A 16148-nucleotide genomic window follows, 5' to 3' on the forward strand; every position below is an offset into this window, starting at 1 on the left:
CGATGGGGCTTCTCTGTGGATCTATAGTTTGCTCATCGAGACTCGTCATGTGGAATAGACAGCATACTGCATTGGGCTTCGTGCTTTGCATCGCCAATGCATTGTGCTTTTACCTACTTGCTATTCTTTGAGGTTCATGAACAGCATAGTTGCGTTTTGGCTTGTTCTGGGCTTTGAAAGGCACTTTGTGTGGTCCAAATTTCATGAATCATACATCTTCCACGTAGGCATCCCCTGGATTTTGTGGCTTTGCAAATCAAGTCACTCTTACAGAGTCCACAAACACACCTCTGCCGAAAACATCCAACCCAAAACAATGAGCGAACATGTAAATTGCTATCAATACCTTATGGTGTGCACGATTTAGATAGGGCGCTTTGGCATGTACGACATACACCATGTCGCACCAATGTTTCGAGGCATATTAATACCTTTGATTGGTTGTGTAGGGTACAAATCAAATCAATACTTGTTTGAATTGCATTCAGATGTGAATTCACTTAGTCATGTAAAGTTCTCCCCACATGCAATGTGCATGCAGGTTGCATGTGCGCGCGTGTATGTGTCAATGAGGGTGCATTAGGGCTTTCCAGCCACAAGTTAGTCTATGAAGATTCTCTAAAATATTGCAAATTTAGGTGTACTTGCATAGTTTGATTATCTTTCCTTAGTTGATGACAATGATATGGCAAACTATAGGGATTTTACTCATCCAAAAAATCAGTTCAATGCATATCTTCTCATATAGTTGCAACTCACATAATTGATCAATAGAGCATTGTTGAGGAGATAGAAAATCACAAAAAATAATATATTGATTAAGCCACCAAATGGTTTTGGGAGAATTTTCCCTTGCCTCATGTTTAAAAATGTTTGTCACCATTTTCTCCATCTTCAAATACTTCAAACAGATTTCATATATTATCATGTAGATCTTTATCAGAAAAGTGTCAAAACAAGAAGCCAAATCACAGATATTGCATAAGATTGTCACATATTTAAGTTAGTCACCAATGTGAACGTCGATTTCTCTCGTTCTTACACTATATACAAGTATAGGTAGATGCACATTTTGAATCTATTGCTTGTATGTATGAGAGAGAGAGAGAGAGAGAGAGAGAGAGAGAGAGAGAGTTGCATGCTTGCATGTTTGAATGAGCATATAAGTTGATGAGCTTGAGCAATTGGAATTGATGTGATTGTATATAGGTAACTTTTTGGTTGCATATTTATAGTGTAGTTTTAAGAGGGTAATTTTTGTGAGTTAGTATGTGCATTTTTCCTATATATTGTGTGAAGTGGATTTCAATACTAGCTAAGTGTATGTAAATGTGTGTTACTTAGAGTGGAGAGAAATGGGCATATGGGACTTTGTCTAGATTGTTAATTAGATTATGCAAATTTAAAAATGCATTTATAATTGTATATACTAATGTTTTGAGCATGCTTTGTATGCACGAAACTCTAGGTTGCTTTGCGACAACCTTGTTTGAGACATATTTCTCCTCTTTCTTTCCTCTCTTTTTCCCCTCTGTTTCTAATTTTTTTATTCTCTCTGTATGTCTCCCCCAATTCTCTATATCTAATTTTTTTCTCTTTCTCTTTGCCTTTTATTTTAGTTTATTTTCTCTCGTTTCCTTATTCTCTCATTGAATGTAAAATACTCTCGTTTTCTTCTCTCCTCCCTCCCTTCCTCCCTCTCTCTCTCTCTCTCTCTCTCTCTCTTGTTTGCCTTCTCTCTCCCTATTCTCTTTTTTTCTTTTCTTCATTTTTTTCTTCTTATTCTCTCTCCCTCTCTAAAATTTCTTCTCTTTTAAATTTTATTTTTCCTCTCTATAATGCTCTCCGTGTTCATATTCTCTCTCTTCCCTTCTACTCCTTATTTTTCTTTTCAATCTCTCTTACCTTTTCTTTTCCCTCTCTCTCCTCTCTTTTCCTTCTCTCTTTCTCCTCTTTTTTCCTTCTTTTATTCTCTTTTAAATTTTATATTTTCTCTTTATAATTCTCTCTCTCTCTCTCTCTCTATGTTCTCACCTCCCTCCCTCTCTCTTTCTTCTTATTTTCCTCTCTACGCTTTATTTTAGTTTATTTTTTCTTATTTCCTTGTTCTCTCTCTTTTCTTCTCCTCTCTCTCTCCTCTTTTCTCTCTCCTTTTTTCTTCTTTCTTTTCTCTCTTTTCTTTTTTCCTTTTTAATTTTTATCTTTTCTCTCTATGATCTCTCTCAATTGCTCCCCCTCTCTCTTTTTTCTTTTCTCTCTCCCTTCTCCTCTCTCTCTCAAAGTATGTGAAAAACTATGTCAAAAAAGTATAAATTAAAAAATATTTTTAAAAATATTTAATTAAAAGAAATAAACGAAGGAAAGTTTAACTTAAAAAGTTCAATCTGAGAGAGAGAGAGAGAGAGAGAGAGAGAGAGAGAGAGAGAGAGAGAGAGAGAAACTTTTGATTTAAAAAGGGAAAAAAAGTGATCTCTCTCTTTCTCTTTTCTTTTTCTTTCTCTATCCTCCTTTTTCTTTTTCCTTTTCTTATTCTCTCTTCATTTTTTCTTTGAGTTTTTTATTTTCTCTTTTAAATTTTATCTTCTCTATATAATTCTCTCTCCTTTTTCCTTTTTTGTTCTCTCTTTCTCTTTTAAATTCAATCTTTCCTCTCGTTATAACTCTCTCTCTCTCTCTCTCTTTTCTCTTCGTCTCCTTTTTCTTTTTTTTCCTTCTCTCTCTCTCTCTCTCTCTCTCTCTCTTTATTCTCTTGGATTTTCTCTTTTTTAAATTTTCTCTTTTCTTCTTCTTTTTCTCTCTCTCTCTCTCTCTCTCTCTCCTCTTTTTTCATTTTTTATTTTCTTTCTCTCTCTTCCCTTTTCTTCTCTCCCTCCCTTTCTCCCTCTTTCCCCTTTTCTTCTCCCCCCTCCTCTCTTTTTCTTCTCTCCCTCTTTTCCCCCCTTTTTTTCTTCTTCTCTCTCTCTCTCTCTCTCTCTCCTTTTCTTCTCTCCCTCCCTTTCTCTCTCTTCTCCATTTTCTTCTCCCCCCTCCTCTCTTTTTCTTCTCTCTTCCTCTTTCTCCCCCCTTTTTTTTTTTTCTTCTTCTTCTTCTTCTCTCTCTCTCTCTCTTCTCTTTTTCTTTTTTATTCTCTTCTTTTAATTTTATCTTTTCTCTCTATAATTCTCACTCTCACTCTCTCCTCTCTATTATTATTATTATTCTCTCTCTCTCTCTCTTTCTCCTTCCTGTCTCTCTCTCTCTCTCTCACTCACAAAGTATGGCTTTTAAAAACATTTAATTAAAAAGAAAAAAAAGAAGGTTTTTGAAAATATTTAATAAAAAATGAGAAAAAAGGAGAAAAGTTTAAATTAAAAAAAAATCTAACTAAAAGATAGGGAAAAGAGAGAGAGAAACTTTTGATTTACAAAGGGGGAGAAAAGTTTGATTTCATTAAAAAAGGAGAGAGAGAGAGAGAGAGAGAGAGAGAGAGAGAGAGAGAGAGAGAGAGAAATTAAATGTGAAAAAAGGGGATTTTAATTAAAAAGGGGAGGTTTGGAAAGGAGGTAGGTTCAAAAAGGCCTTTGGAGATTCAAGGCTTTCCGAATCCACAACCAAAATAACATAGTAGTAAGATATGCGTACATCCACATATATGAAAAGAGTACAACGAGATTCACGTTATGGATGCTTGTATAGGTATGAAGAGTAGTGAAAGTGATATATGGACACACTTAGGATTGCATGGGCTCTTTCCCTCTTTAAGATGTTTTTTGCTTGGATGTGTATGGCCTCTCTTGTTCTTTAAGAGTCATGTACTTATCGTATGTATTACCTTTTTTTGACCTACCAACGTCTAGTCAATTGCCTTTTAGTCTTTTTGAATTTCCTTAAGTACATCTGCTTTTTGACATTTATTCATTTCAAAAACCTTATTGGTTGAACATTTGAATAATTTAACATAGTTTTGACATTTATTCATTTCAAAAACCTTATTGGTTGAACATTTGAATAATTTAACATAGATCACTGTTGATCTTTTGCATATGTTATGTATAAGATTTTTTCAATATTAGAATAACATGTCTTTCATCATATTGTCTTCATCTTTCTATTTACATACATGCACATGTGCACACATACGCACACACACATACATCATGTTTGTCTTTTAGAGGCACATGGGCCTTTGCTGTTATTCTCATGTTTCTACTAATATATAGTACCAAATCAAGTCTGTCCAAATTTGATTGATACAAATTCTCTTTTATGTATATCGACAAAACCGAACAAATAGCTAGCCAAATCTTTGTAAGTTTTTCTACATCTTATTCATCTTTAGTAACACACACACACACACACACACACACACACACTCTCTCTCTCTCTCTCTCTCTCTCTCTCTCTCTCTCTCTCTCTCTCAGTTATACTTAATAGTATATGTAGTAGCAAGGTTTAATTAAAAAATCAAGTTCAATTAATAAAATTTAACTTATTGTATTGTTGGGTGAAAATGAATGCAACTCTAATGTACTTAAGTTGCAAAACCCCTAAAGGATACATGTGTAAAGGTATCTTTATGGGCTAGGATTAGGTGAGAAAAAAAAACCAAGGCTTATTAGAATAGCAAGTTACTAGGTGCTTCGTGCCTAGGCTTTGTCAACGCTTCGTACCAAGGTTCAAAAGCATGTTTCATGTGGCAAGATAGTTCATGGAAGGTTGATATAAGGAACACAATCTAACTTTCAAAAGCTTTGGTAACTTAGACTAATGCAATGTTAAATGTACTAAAATGCAATATATAGAGATATTGCACTCATTGATATGCACGAAGTGGAAGACCAATATTAATAGAATCAAACCTAACTATATCTTCAAAAAACTCTTATGACCATTTCTCAAAGTTTTTTAAAGACAAATATATTTTATAATCATTTCTATTCACATCGAGCCTATCATGACATGCATATTATCCTCAAGCACAAAGGCTACAACATTACAAAAAATTTGACAATTATATTGAGAATTTAGTAGTAGTATTATTATTCTCTCTCTACATTAATAATTGATAATATATATACATAATTATATATGTATAATACGTTAATTGAAATATAAATTTTCATCTTTTATTAATAATTAATTTACGTATAAATAATTATTCATTAACATCTAATCAATTATATTAAAGTATTAAAAATTATAATACATAGATCATAATTATCATTAATACAAATAATACATAAAATATAAATAGTAATAATAATAATTAGCTAAGATAATAATATATTTTTAACAATATAGATTATAACTATATATTAACACGTGTGAATGTGTATATATACACACATATTAATTAATTTATTATTTAATATATGCATATAAATTATAAATTTCTTATTAATGATTAATATATAATTAATTATATATTAGTAACTATAAATAATATGTGTATTACTAAATTAACACACACACACACACACACACACACACACACACTCATTATTATATGATATTATAAACATTAAATATAGCAATACATATAATTATAATGATACATATTATTGTTATGTTTTTTATAGATATTATAATAATACATTCTAACTCTAATATATATCCATTTATATACGTATGTGCACTTATGTGTATGTTTATGAGCGCACATAAATGAATCACACACACACACAAATATTTTTTCTTTTTTTCCTCTTTTTTTATATGCTCTCTCTCTTTCTATCTATGCATATATGTGTTTTTGTGTGTGTATATGTGCACATATGTATGCGTGGAATACATGTGCATCTATTTGTGTGGTTTCATAAATGTGTGTCCTCTCTCTCTCTCTCATTATTTTTAATCTCTCTCATTTCTTTCTCTTCCTCTTGTCTCTTATCTTTCTTTATCTCATATGTATGCATGTTGTGTACACGGTGTATGTACATTATGCACATGTGTGGATACATTGCATATGTTTGCACATGTATATGTTTGTGTGTAGATGTGTGTGTTTGCATACTATTATTTTTCTCTCTCATAAACATGTATAGATGTGTGTGAGTGTGTATGTGTTTAATACATGTGTATCCATTTATGTGGAATCATAAGAATGCATAGTCTATTTATGTATATGTATATATTTGTGTGTGGATGTGTATATATGCATATATGTATGTTTGTAAGTTCATGTTTTATAAGTGTGTATCCATTCTCTTACCTACCTCTCTCTCTCTCTCTCTCATATATGTTATATGTGTGTATGATCATACTATATATATATATATATATATATATGATCTAACATACTGGCCTTGTCCTATGCTTTTCCTTGGATATTTTTTCTTTTAATCATCTGTCATTTTGACGTACGGTTTGTTTGTAATTATATATGCATACATTTATATGTGTACATGTATTGTTCATGTATTTTTATAATATATGTACATCTGTGTGTGGTTTTAGTACATATACACATTGCATGAACATGTTCGACCATTAAAATTAGTATCTCATTCCATATCTTCAATAAAAATATGAATAAATGATACATACTTATACATTTTTTCCTTTTTACATCTTATTTTTTCTATACTCCATGTATGTGTGCGCATGCACGTGTGTGTATGTGTACTTAATATATGTATATCTATTTGTATAATCTCGTATATATGAGTCCTCTCTCTCATCATTTTTATTTTCTTTCCTTTATTTTTTCTTGTCTCATATTTTTTCACATCATATGTGTGTATGTGTATGTAACGTGTCCACCTGTTATCTTCAGGACAAGTCTTAGCAGTCCATCGGAAAGGATGTCTAGAAAGCTTCGCTCGGCACTCCCATGGAATGTTATGGGGTTTGCGATCTAGGACTTTCCGCGTCTGCCATGTAGCCCAAGTATTATGGCCGTTCTCACTTAGGACCGACCTGAATCAGGGTTTTCCCTAATGGTCATTTCCTAAACGGCAACTAGCGTCGAACCCGAGCGAACTACTTTACGCAGAAACGCCAGGTCCGAAGCGGATTCACACTGCACTTGGTTCAAGGAGAATGGAAAATGAGAGGGATGCAAGCTCAACTTCTCTGCCATAAAGCCTAGCCCCATTCCGTTCCACTAAAACAATGTAAACCAGAATTACTATAACTTAGACTCTAGATCAGCGCCCTTGCTATTCGTGTCCTTTGAAACGATCTTCTTGCTGTCCATCATGATTGAGAAAAGTTCCCGGCCAACCAGGACTACCCATCCGTAGGACGGACCCATGGCCACATCCACTGTACTTTCCTCAAGTTGTTTTAGTTATCTAATTACCTACCACATTTAGTTAGACATGCATCAAACAGCTTTCTTAATTAGTCCGTTAGGCACTGGTTCCTTCACGTAATCATAGCACTTGATATAGAAAAGCAATGTCAAACAAGTTCCTTTTCAACAGCTTATCATATTTATCTTTGGAATACATTTATAACATCCAGCCCGTAGGCTTATCCATAATCCGCCCGAAGGCTATCCAGTAATCCATAGGAATTACTAATCCAAGATTTCGCCCGTAGACTAGTATGCGGGCCTCGAGATCCAATCCCGAGTCACGTTGGCCTCTTGTGCAGGGCCCGGAAGGTGAGGGATTTACGGCCAGAGCCCCCCTGGCACCCAAGCATCCTCCTGCTCCAAGTAGCGCTCAACGGAGAGACCTCTCGTGACGGGTTCGGTCCACCTTCCCGGCGCGGATAACGACCCCCTTGGTTAGGGTCAGGCAGGCAGTCGGATGTAACTGAGGCTGCCTCTCCCTTTAGGCCTTCAACCTGAAGCATTAGATATATTTTCATCCTTTAATTCCTTGAGCAAACAAAGCAAACAGTGCTCAATACAACTGTTACAAGCATAATCATTTCCAGTGGTCGTTATTTTTGGCCAACTGCTAAGGAGCGAATCCTTCTTTTCGAATGCATTCAGCATTCAATCCGGGATCAATTGCGACTTGGAAAGATTCCCAAGGGTTTGTTTCTTAACCCTTATATGCTTGGGTTAGGGCCGTACCCTACTAACACAACTTAACCAATACCTTAAGTTCTATTAGCAGTAAATATGTTATTCCAATTTACTGATTGGTCTTTTGCTTCCAAGCAAATATCTAATCCTCGTATCTTGGTTACTTTACCCAAGAAAGGTACTATATCAGGATGATTATTCATCCTCTTGCAAGATAAACTTGCGTAAGAATCTGTCAATCTCATTCTGAGGAATTTGGCCATTCCCTTGTGATCAAATCACAAGATCATGTGACTCTGCAACATGTTGCACCAGTGTCGCATTCAATCCATGGGACTATTTTACCCATCAAACGATGTCTTCCAATCACGGAGTCAAGATTAGATAGGGAATAGGGTTAGGGTGTCTTCATAACAATCCGTTCCTGTTTGCACTAGGTCGACATTGTCGGTCCTAGGGTTCCAATTTCAAATCGAGTTTCATCCTTTTAGTGAGTGAACCTTAGGGTAAAAACCCTAGATCATTTCTTGCAAGTATGTCCTAATGTCCCTACATTCCATGAATGTGGGCAAGTCTTTAGGGTATAGGAGTTTCAGCTTTGGCAATAAGAGCGATTAGGTCATGTCCTCAACGTGCTAAATCCTAGTTAGTACTTGGGATATGTTGCATCGATTTAACCATTCCTAAACGAGTTCCTTGCAGTTTAGGTAAACCAATTTACTTGACTATTCTTGAAGATATTTACGATACCATTTTCGTAACCACATGATTTATTACCTATGTTTGAGTAGATTTATAAACCCTACTTTTCTGGTTAAAATCAAAGCATATGCTAAATTACGGCATAACTTCTATTGATTCTTCTAGAACATGCATTCAAGATTCATGCTACTAAAGGGTTTTATGTGAACCATGCAACCTTTTTCTAACTTCTTTTTTAAATGAGATATTCGTATGCTGAATGAGCATTACACAACCTTTCGTAACTATTTACGTAGTTGATTGAGATTTAAGCTAATTGACTAGAGTTTAATCTACTTCACGTAGCTTAAGAACCATTTCCATGCCTTGCAAGTTCCTATGGATTATTAGCAACCTTCTTTTAATGAATCATTTCGAAGGAAAGATGCCTAATAATGTGACATGCGATTTATTCTTTCCAAGTCTAATCGAATAATTTCGACTTTATAAAGATGATATTTAATTAATCTAAGTTTGTTACTTTGCAATGCATAAAAACCACTTGCGAGGAATGCATAGAGATCTTATGCTCTTCTTTTTCATTCGTTTAATACAAATGACCAATTCTTTGATTGAAGTTATTTCCTTTAATTTAGCTAAGGTATTTCAATTGAAAAAGTGCATTTTAATTTTCGTAAATGAATCACGCACAATTGAATTATTATGACGTAAATCAAAACTAGGAAGAAAACCTGGACTTGTGGTGAAATATCCACATGGATGTTAGGAGATGATTCTCCTACGGTTGCGCCTTGTGCCTTTTTAGGTGCCATCGCGTATTCGACCTTCTCGCCTTGGCCGCAGACTTATGTTCTTGAGCCGTCTCCTTTACACGCGAAACTCCCTTTTGTGATTCGGCTTTCTTGATCAATTCCACCGTCTTTCAGAATCGAGCTTTAGAGGCCTTAAAGATGCCTCCTCGAAGTAGGGAATGATTTCATGATTAGGACTTTGCAATCGTCAAAAATGACTTTGTAGAATGCAAGGGCTTAAACTCCGACAGGAAAGGGGTGTAAAGCAAGCTTGGGAAAGACCTAAACTCCGGGGGAAAAAAGAAGAAAAAGGCCTTAAACTCCAAGGAAAAAAGAGGTGTAAAAGATCGCTTTCGGGAAGGCAAATAAAAGGGGATTTTAAAAGAACCCGGGGTAATAAGAACTCGCTTGAGAGGGCAATAGGGAAGGCCCACGGGAAGGGGTTTAGAACTCGGGCTTTAGGAGCTTGTGGGAAACCCAAGGGGGGAAAAAAGGGGCTTAATGGGCTTTTAAAGGGCTTGGATGGGACCCCACAGGAATGGGGTTTAAATCCCGAGGAGGAGGGGGGTTATTAAACCCACTTGAAAGGGGCCTTATAGAAACCCACAAGAAGGGGGGCTTCCTAAGGGGGCTTTAGAAGCTTCCCAAGAAGCTTCTAAAGCTTCTGGGGGTGTTGTGGAGGCCCACAGGGAGGAGAGAAGATGACTGTTGACAACGGCGCGACAGATCAAAGGCCTTCGGCTCCTCACCTCACGGCCTGGCGCATTCGACGATCAGAGGCGGCGCTCTGCCTGGCAACGGTGGCTTTATGCAGCACCTCCTCCCTCCTCACAACCATACACCACACTCTCCTTTCTCATGGCAATCTTCACTATGCAGCTCTCGATTATCTCCTTCAGTCTCTCCACCACTTCCTTGGCCTGGCAGCGTCCCGGCTTCCTCCTTTTCCGTCAGCGTTACCCTCTCCTCTCCTCAAACTGCAGCGTGATGGCCTTCCCTACTCTTCTTCCATGGCACATGGCTTTTACAGGTGAGGGGAGGGGTCCTTCCCGCCCCCACTCGGCCATAGTGCATGGCATGTTTCTTCCATGAGCTCCAGCAAGGAGCTTAATCATCCTTGCTATACCCCTCTCCTCCAGCACGATTGTCGGCTGGGGGAAAGAGGGGATAATTTAAATTTTTTTAACCATAATTCCAACAATTATCCTTTTGGCCTCCTACCAAGAGGAGGTTCTTGTGAAGAACGCGGGTTAGGAATCGGAAATATTACAGTGTACACATATTTATAGCTTTGTATACATTGCATGTATCTACACATGTATATATTTGTGTGTGGATATATATATTTGCATGTACGCATGTGTACATTGTAAGTGTGTGTCTTATAAGCATGTATCCATTCTCTCTCTCTCTCTCTCTCTCTATTTTTTCTATCACTCATATGTGTTTATGTATGTATGAGCATGTATGTATATATGTACATATGTGTGTATATATGAGTGTATGTACATATGTGTTTGCACATATGTGCATGCATATATGTACATGTATGTATGTATTATCCATGTATCTTTATAGTATATGTGCATTTGTGTGTGGTCTTAGAGTATGTATTCATAGTATAAATATATTTAACCATTACAATTATTATCTAATTCCATATGTTCAATAAAAAAATATTTTTAGAGCATGTACACATTGCATACACATGTTCAACTATTAAAATATCATACAATGCATTATGCCTTATTAAAAAAGAAATTCATCTCTCGCATAAGAAAAGGAGAGAGAGAGAGAGAGAGAGAGAGAGAGAGAGAGAGAGAGAGAGAGAGAGAGAGAGAGAGAGAGAGAGAGAGAGAGAGAGAGAGAGAGAGAGAGAGAGAGAGAGAGAGAGAGAGAGAGAGAGATACAAAATTTCAAAGACTCACATTTTCCCTTTCCATGATCATATCTTATGTTCAATTAAAGAGAGAGAGAGAGAGAGAGAGAGAGAGAGAGAGAGAGAGAGAGAGAGAGAGAGAGAGAGAGAGAGAGAGAGAGAGAGAGAGAGAGAGAGAGAGAGAGAGAGAGAGAATTTATAAGCCCCACTCACCCTTCAAGAAAAAGCCCTCTTTATTTTTTGAATACCAAACTTCTCCTCCTTGTGCCACATAGGCTTGGGAGCCTTCTAGTTGGTTTGGGATCCCCAAGGCAAACCTCTAAATAATGTATGGAATAGATGGACTATTCCTTCATTCTCTCCTCCCACATAAGCCTTTGTGATAGTGATGAATCACAGCATGACTCTTTCCTCTTTAGCAAGGTGACCCCCACCTCATGTCTATGCTGCCCCAACCCTTCTTTTCATTTGCATTTTTTGTAACTAAATCTAGTGATCCCTTATGCATGACAACATATGCTGTTAGCCATGGAGGCATGCTAAAAATTGTGACTAATAGATTGTTGTGATGTAAGACATAAATAACAATAACACTTTTATCATATCATTGGTATATTCATAATACTTCATGCGCTTAGATAGTTGTTATACGAGATGAGTCATTGATATATTCATATCACTTCATGTGCTTAGTGTAAGGTGCCTACCAAGCTCATTCCAAGGCGCACCTTTCAATAGTCCATCAGTAGGTTTTCCAAATGACACTGCCCATGGGGTTTGTCACTTAGACCCTACTGAGTCTACATCGCAATGGAAGAGTTTCGACCAAACCCATTAGGATCGACCTGAATTCCAGGTTTCTAAAATCAGTTAGGTCTCCTAATAGCCAGCTAGTGTCAGTAATTTGAGTTCCCAATTCTTACACGATCACTCGAATTGAAACAGTAGACTTACCATTGCACTTGGTTCAAAGAGAATGGGAGATGAAGGGGAGTGTGGTACTTCAACCCTCCTACCCATAAGGCAAAATCCCATTCCGGCCCCCTAAAATAATGCAAGTTGATTCTACCTAGCAACTACTTGGTCAATTTATTGTTTCCTTATTTCTATTGTTGATTTAGAAAAGCTCCGAGCTAATCGGGACCACCCTACCATTGGACGGACCCGTCGGGGGTCTCACCCACCTGCTTTCCTTCGGTGATGGTATCATATTTAGTTTTTAAATTACCAACAGCAAATTTATTGAAACATATACAACCAGCTTCCTTAATTAGTCTATTAAATCACATGTTCCTTCACATAAATTATCTCACGGATATACATATAATTCAAACAAACCTTGAATAAAACAAATTCCTTTATTATATTGGAAGTTTATTATAATTTCTATTTTTTCGATCCTGCAAAAGATATACAGGATTCCACGAGGGTATTCTGCCCACCAAGGTTCCACCCTTGTAACTAGTATTAGGGTTCTAGGATCCCATCTTGGGTCACGAAGAGGATCGTCAGATTCTATAGAGCCCTCCCTAGTATCTATATTTCCTACTGCCCGAGACTATCTCTACGAATGAACCTTTCAACTACGGGGCGGCCAACGGTCTTAGCCTCTCAAAGCGATAACCATGACCCCCTTGGAGTAGAGTCTCGTAGCTAGCTTGGGGATAGCCTAGCGTGATCTTTCCTTTTATCCTATTTGTCAATGTTTTTAATAAGAGATCTAGATTGTAGCAAACACAAACAATCCTTTCAAACATATATCAATGATGCAATGACAATCACACCATCATGCATCTCACAGCTTCACATAGCCAAGGTAGACCTTAACCTAAGGTAATCTTACAATCTAATGAGGATTCTCCTCCCCATAAAGAAGTGTTTGAGTACATCTCTTTCAACTTTGTTATGCAAGGCATGAATTTCCCACTTAGGGCTAGCTTACCCAACATAAGCGATACCATTGCATAAATTATTTTTGAAGACTATGGAATATTCTTCCATTTCAATTTTGGGTTTTGTAGGTAATACGTTGTTGTGCCGCTACGCGTACACAGTATGAAAAACTCTAGAGTGCATCATTATTCAGTTTTCTTATTGATCTAGAGAACCAATGCCATATTAGTCATTAATGCCAATGTTCGTAGTGTGGATGGTTCAAAAATACTAGATTTTTGGACAAGTTTAGCAAATTTTTAATATTTTAGATATGTGAATATCTAAAAACTGTAGACAGTTTCTAGAATAGGATGCCATATAAAAAAAAAGTAAGTGGCTTTTAGCCATTTTTGGAGGATTTTATGCAAAAACAAGGATTGGTGAAATCACACGACGCGCGATCACAATTTTCCAGGCAGTAAATAGCACTTTGAACTGGGAGATGAAGAAGGAGTGATCTGGGAGTATTCTGACAAGGTGTCCTGATATTTTACCCACCTTTCGGAGCTAACACAAGCATCAGATTGGTGGTCTAAGTAGTAGAGAGGAAGTTATTGTTTTATGCACATTTTTGTCTACAAGAGATTTATCTTCTCAAAATGCAGAAATAAATCGATAGGCTTCACTCTATGAGTATTCTTCTACATATTCTATTTCTTTAAACCCCTTCTCTTCCGTCTACTCCTCTTCCTGAATCTCCCTTTACCCTATTGTCTCTTATCCCCATGGTACACTTTCGACCCCAAACGCTTCGAGAGTGGTGAACTTGACGTGAAAGTTGGCAGTAGGTGTGTAAAGATGGGAGATTCTACAGGTTCAAGTGGTGGTGATGCTTTATAATAGATGATTGCTTTATTGCAGCAAGAACAACAGCAACAATTGTTGTTACAACAACAGATGTAAACTCGGTAGGAAGCAGAAAGAATTGATTCCTTAGTTGTGAATGCATTGTAGGCAGTAGGACAGGAGTTGTAGTTTAAGGGTCAAAAAGTTTCGGCCTTCATTCGCTTGTATGAAGAAAAGATGTTGTTTCATGGGGTACCACAATTGGTTATGCATGCATTGCATAATCAGATTGATGAGTTACATAGAATAGATGTTGATTGGATAGCTTTTAAGAAAGCTTTGAGAGAAGAGTTTTTCTTGGAAGATGCAAGATTGGTAACTAAAAAGACATTTACAGATTGGATCGAAAAGTCCAATAAAGGGTTGACTGCTACAACTTTGCTTCGTAAATTTGAAAGTCGGTATGCACAGTTGGATGTCGATGAGCAACACTCATTGGAGAGTTAGAAATTTGATTTGTTTCTGAAGACTGCAATCTTATCTTGCAGGAGAAGCTAATGGATCATTTAGAAGATGCCTCTTTTGAAACGGACTGAAATCAAATTTTACTTCAACCATGCATCTTTTGAAGCAGTGCATATATTAGTAAAGAGAGAGCGGATGAAATTAAGATGGGATACAAGCACCACACTTGCTAGTGCTCAGAAGGGGCTGAAATTGCAACCAAGGTGCCTGCATCTATGGTGGAACAACCGGCTATACCTGTTGGTTTGACTTTTTAAGGTGATGATGTGGATGAATTAATCAAAGACATGCATGATTTGAGACTCAATTCGACATAAATCTATGTAAAGGTTGAAAAGTTGGATGTCAAGGTAGAAGAGGAGACTTGAGCAATAGCCTAAAGGCCATATAGAGAAGGATACAAGAGAAGATGCATTTGGTGTGACAGTTTACAACATGAAAAGTGAGATTGTACAGCCTACCATGAAGAGGAAGCAAAAAGGTTAGTCTTTTGGAAAGATGGCAAAATACATGCAACAAAAACTAGTCTTCCAATAGATCCAAAATTTGGAAATGATGGCATGCAAAAGAGTTTGAAAGAGATGGCTGCAATGACAACATTTGTTGCCATAAATGTAGCCACATATGGGTTGAGAATTGAAAGGATTGATGAAGCTCGTAAAGGAGGCATGGCTGAAGTAAAGTCTTGCGTTGGGATGCAAGCATTAGATTGCATGGAAAAGGGAAAAACAACAAAGTCTGAGTTGACTTATGCAAGTCAAAGTGCACGAGGGAGAACAATATGGAGTGCACCAGTGGATTCATTTTCAGCCTATGCTTATTTGGGTGAGGTTCATAATCAAGAAGCTCTTATGAAAGAAAACAGAAGAAGAGATGAGGACACTGCTGGTCCTTCCTCTTCAAGCCCATCTAAACGCATAACACGAAGTAAAATGGAGTAGCAGAAAGGGGTTGAAAAAGCCATACCTAAGCATGTTATGGAGGATGCATCTCAAGAGAAGAAATAAGAAGGGAAGAAAAGGGGCAAGTAGCCTAGTTACAGGTTACAATCGGATCTTGAGATGGCCACAAACCTTAAAAGGGTCTTGGAAGATTGCATACTTGGCAGTAGAGTGGAATTCACACTTGGTAAAGTTCTTGGAATTGCAAAGCCTGAATTTCATGATGCAATCATTGATATGCTGAAATGAAAATGACAGTTTGATGGTGAAGTTTTACAAGCATTGATGCAGGTTGACAAAGACATAGAGAAACAACTTTAGAGGGAATATGATGATGCATGTAATATTGATTTGGAGCAAGTTGATGTTGAAAATGGGTTAAATGGGAGTGTAGACAACAAGCTTATGGCTAAAATTGGTCTTATGGGCAGGAGTAACCATAGAGAGAATGCTATGTATAATGGGAATGTCCATCAACAAGCACATGAAGAAGAAGATGCTTATTTTATTCCTAGCAGTCATTATTCATGAACACATTAGCCTGGTTCTACAACAAAGACAATTGTTAAAGTGGGAGAAAGAGAGATGCTTTGCATAGCTCTCTTGGATCAAAGTTCCGAAATCAATGT

This window comes from Lygodium microphyllum, chromosome 8 (assembly GCF_053477565.2).
Source record: "Lygodium microphyllum isolate KBCC chromosome 8, Lygodium_microphyllum_v1.1.10, whole genome shotgun sequence".
Lineage (NCBI taxonomy): Eukaryota > Viridiplantae > Streptophyta > Polypodiopsida > Schizaeales > Lygodiaceae > Lygodium > Lygodium microphyllum.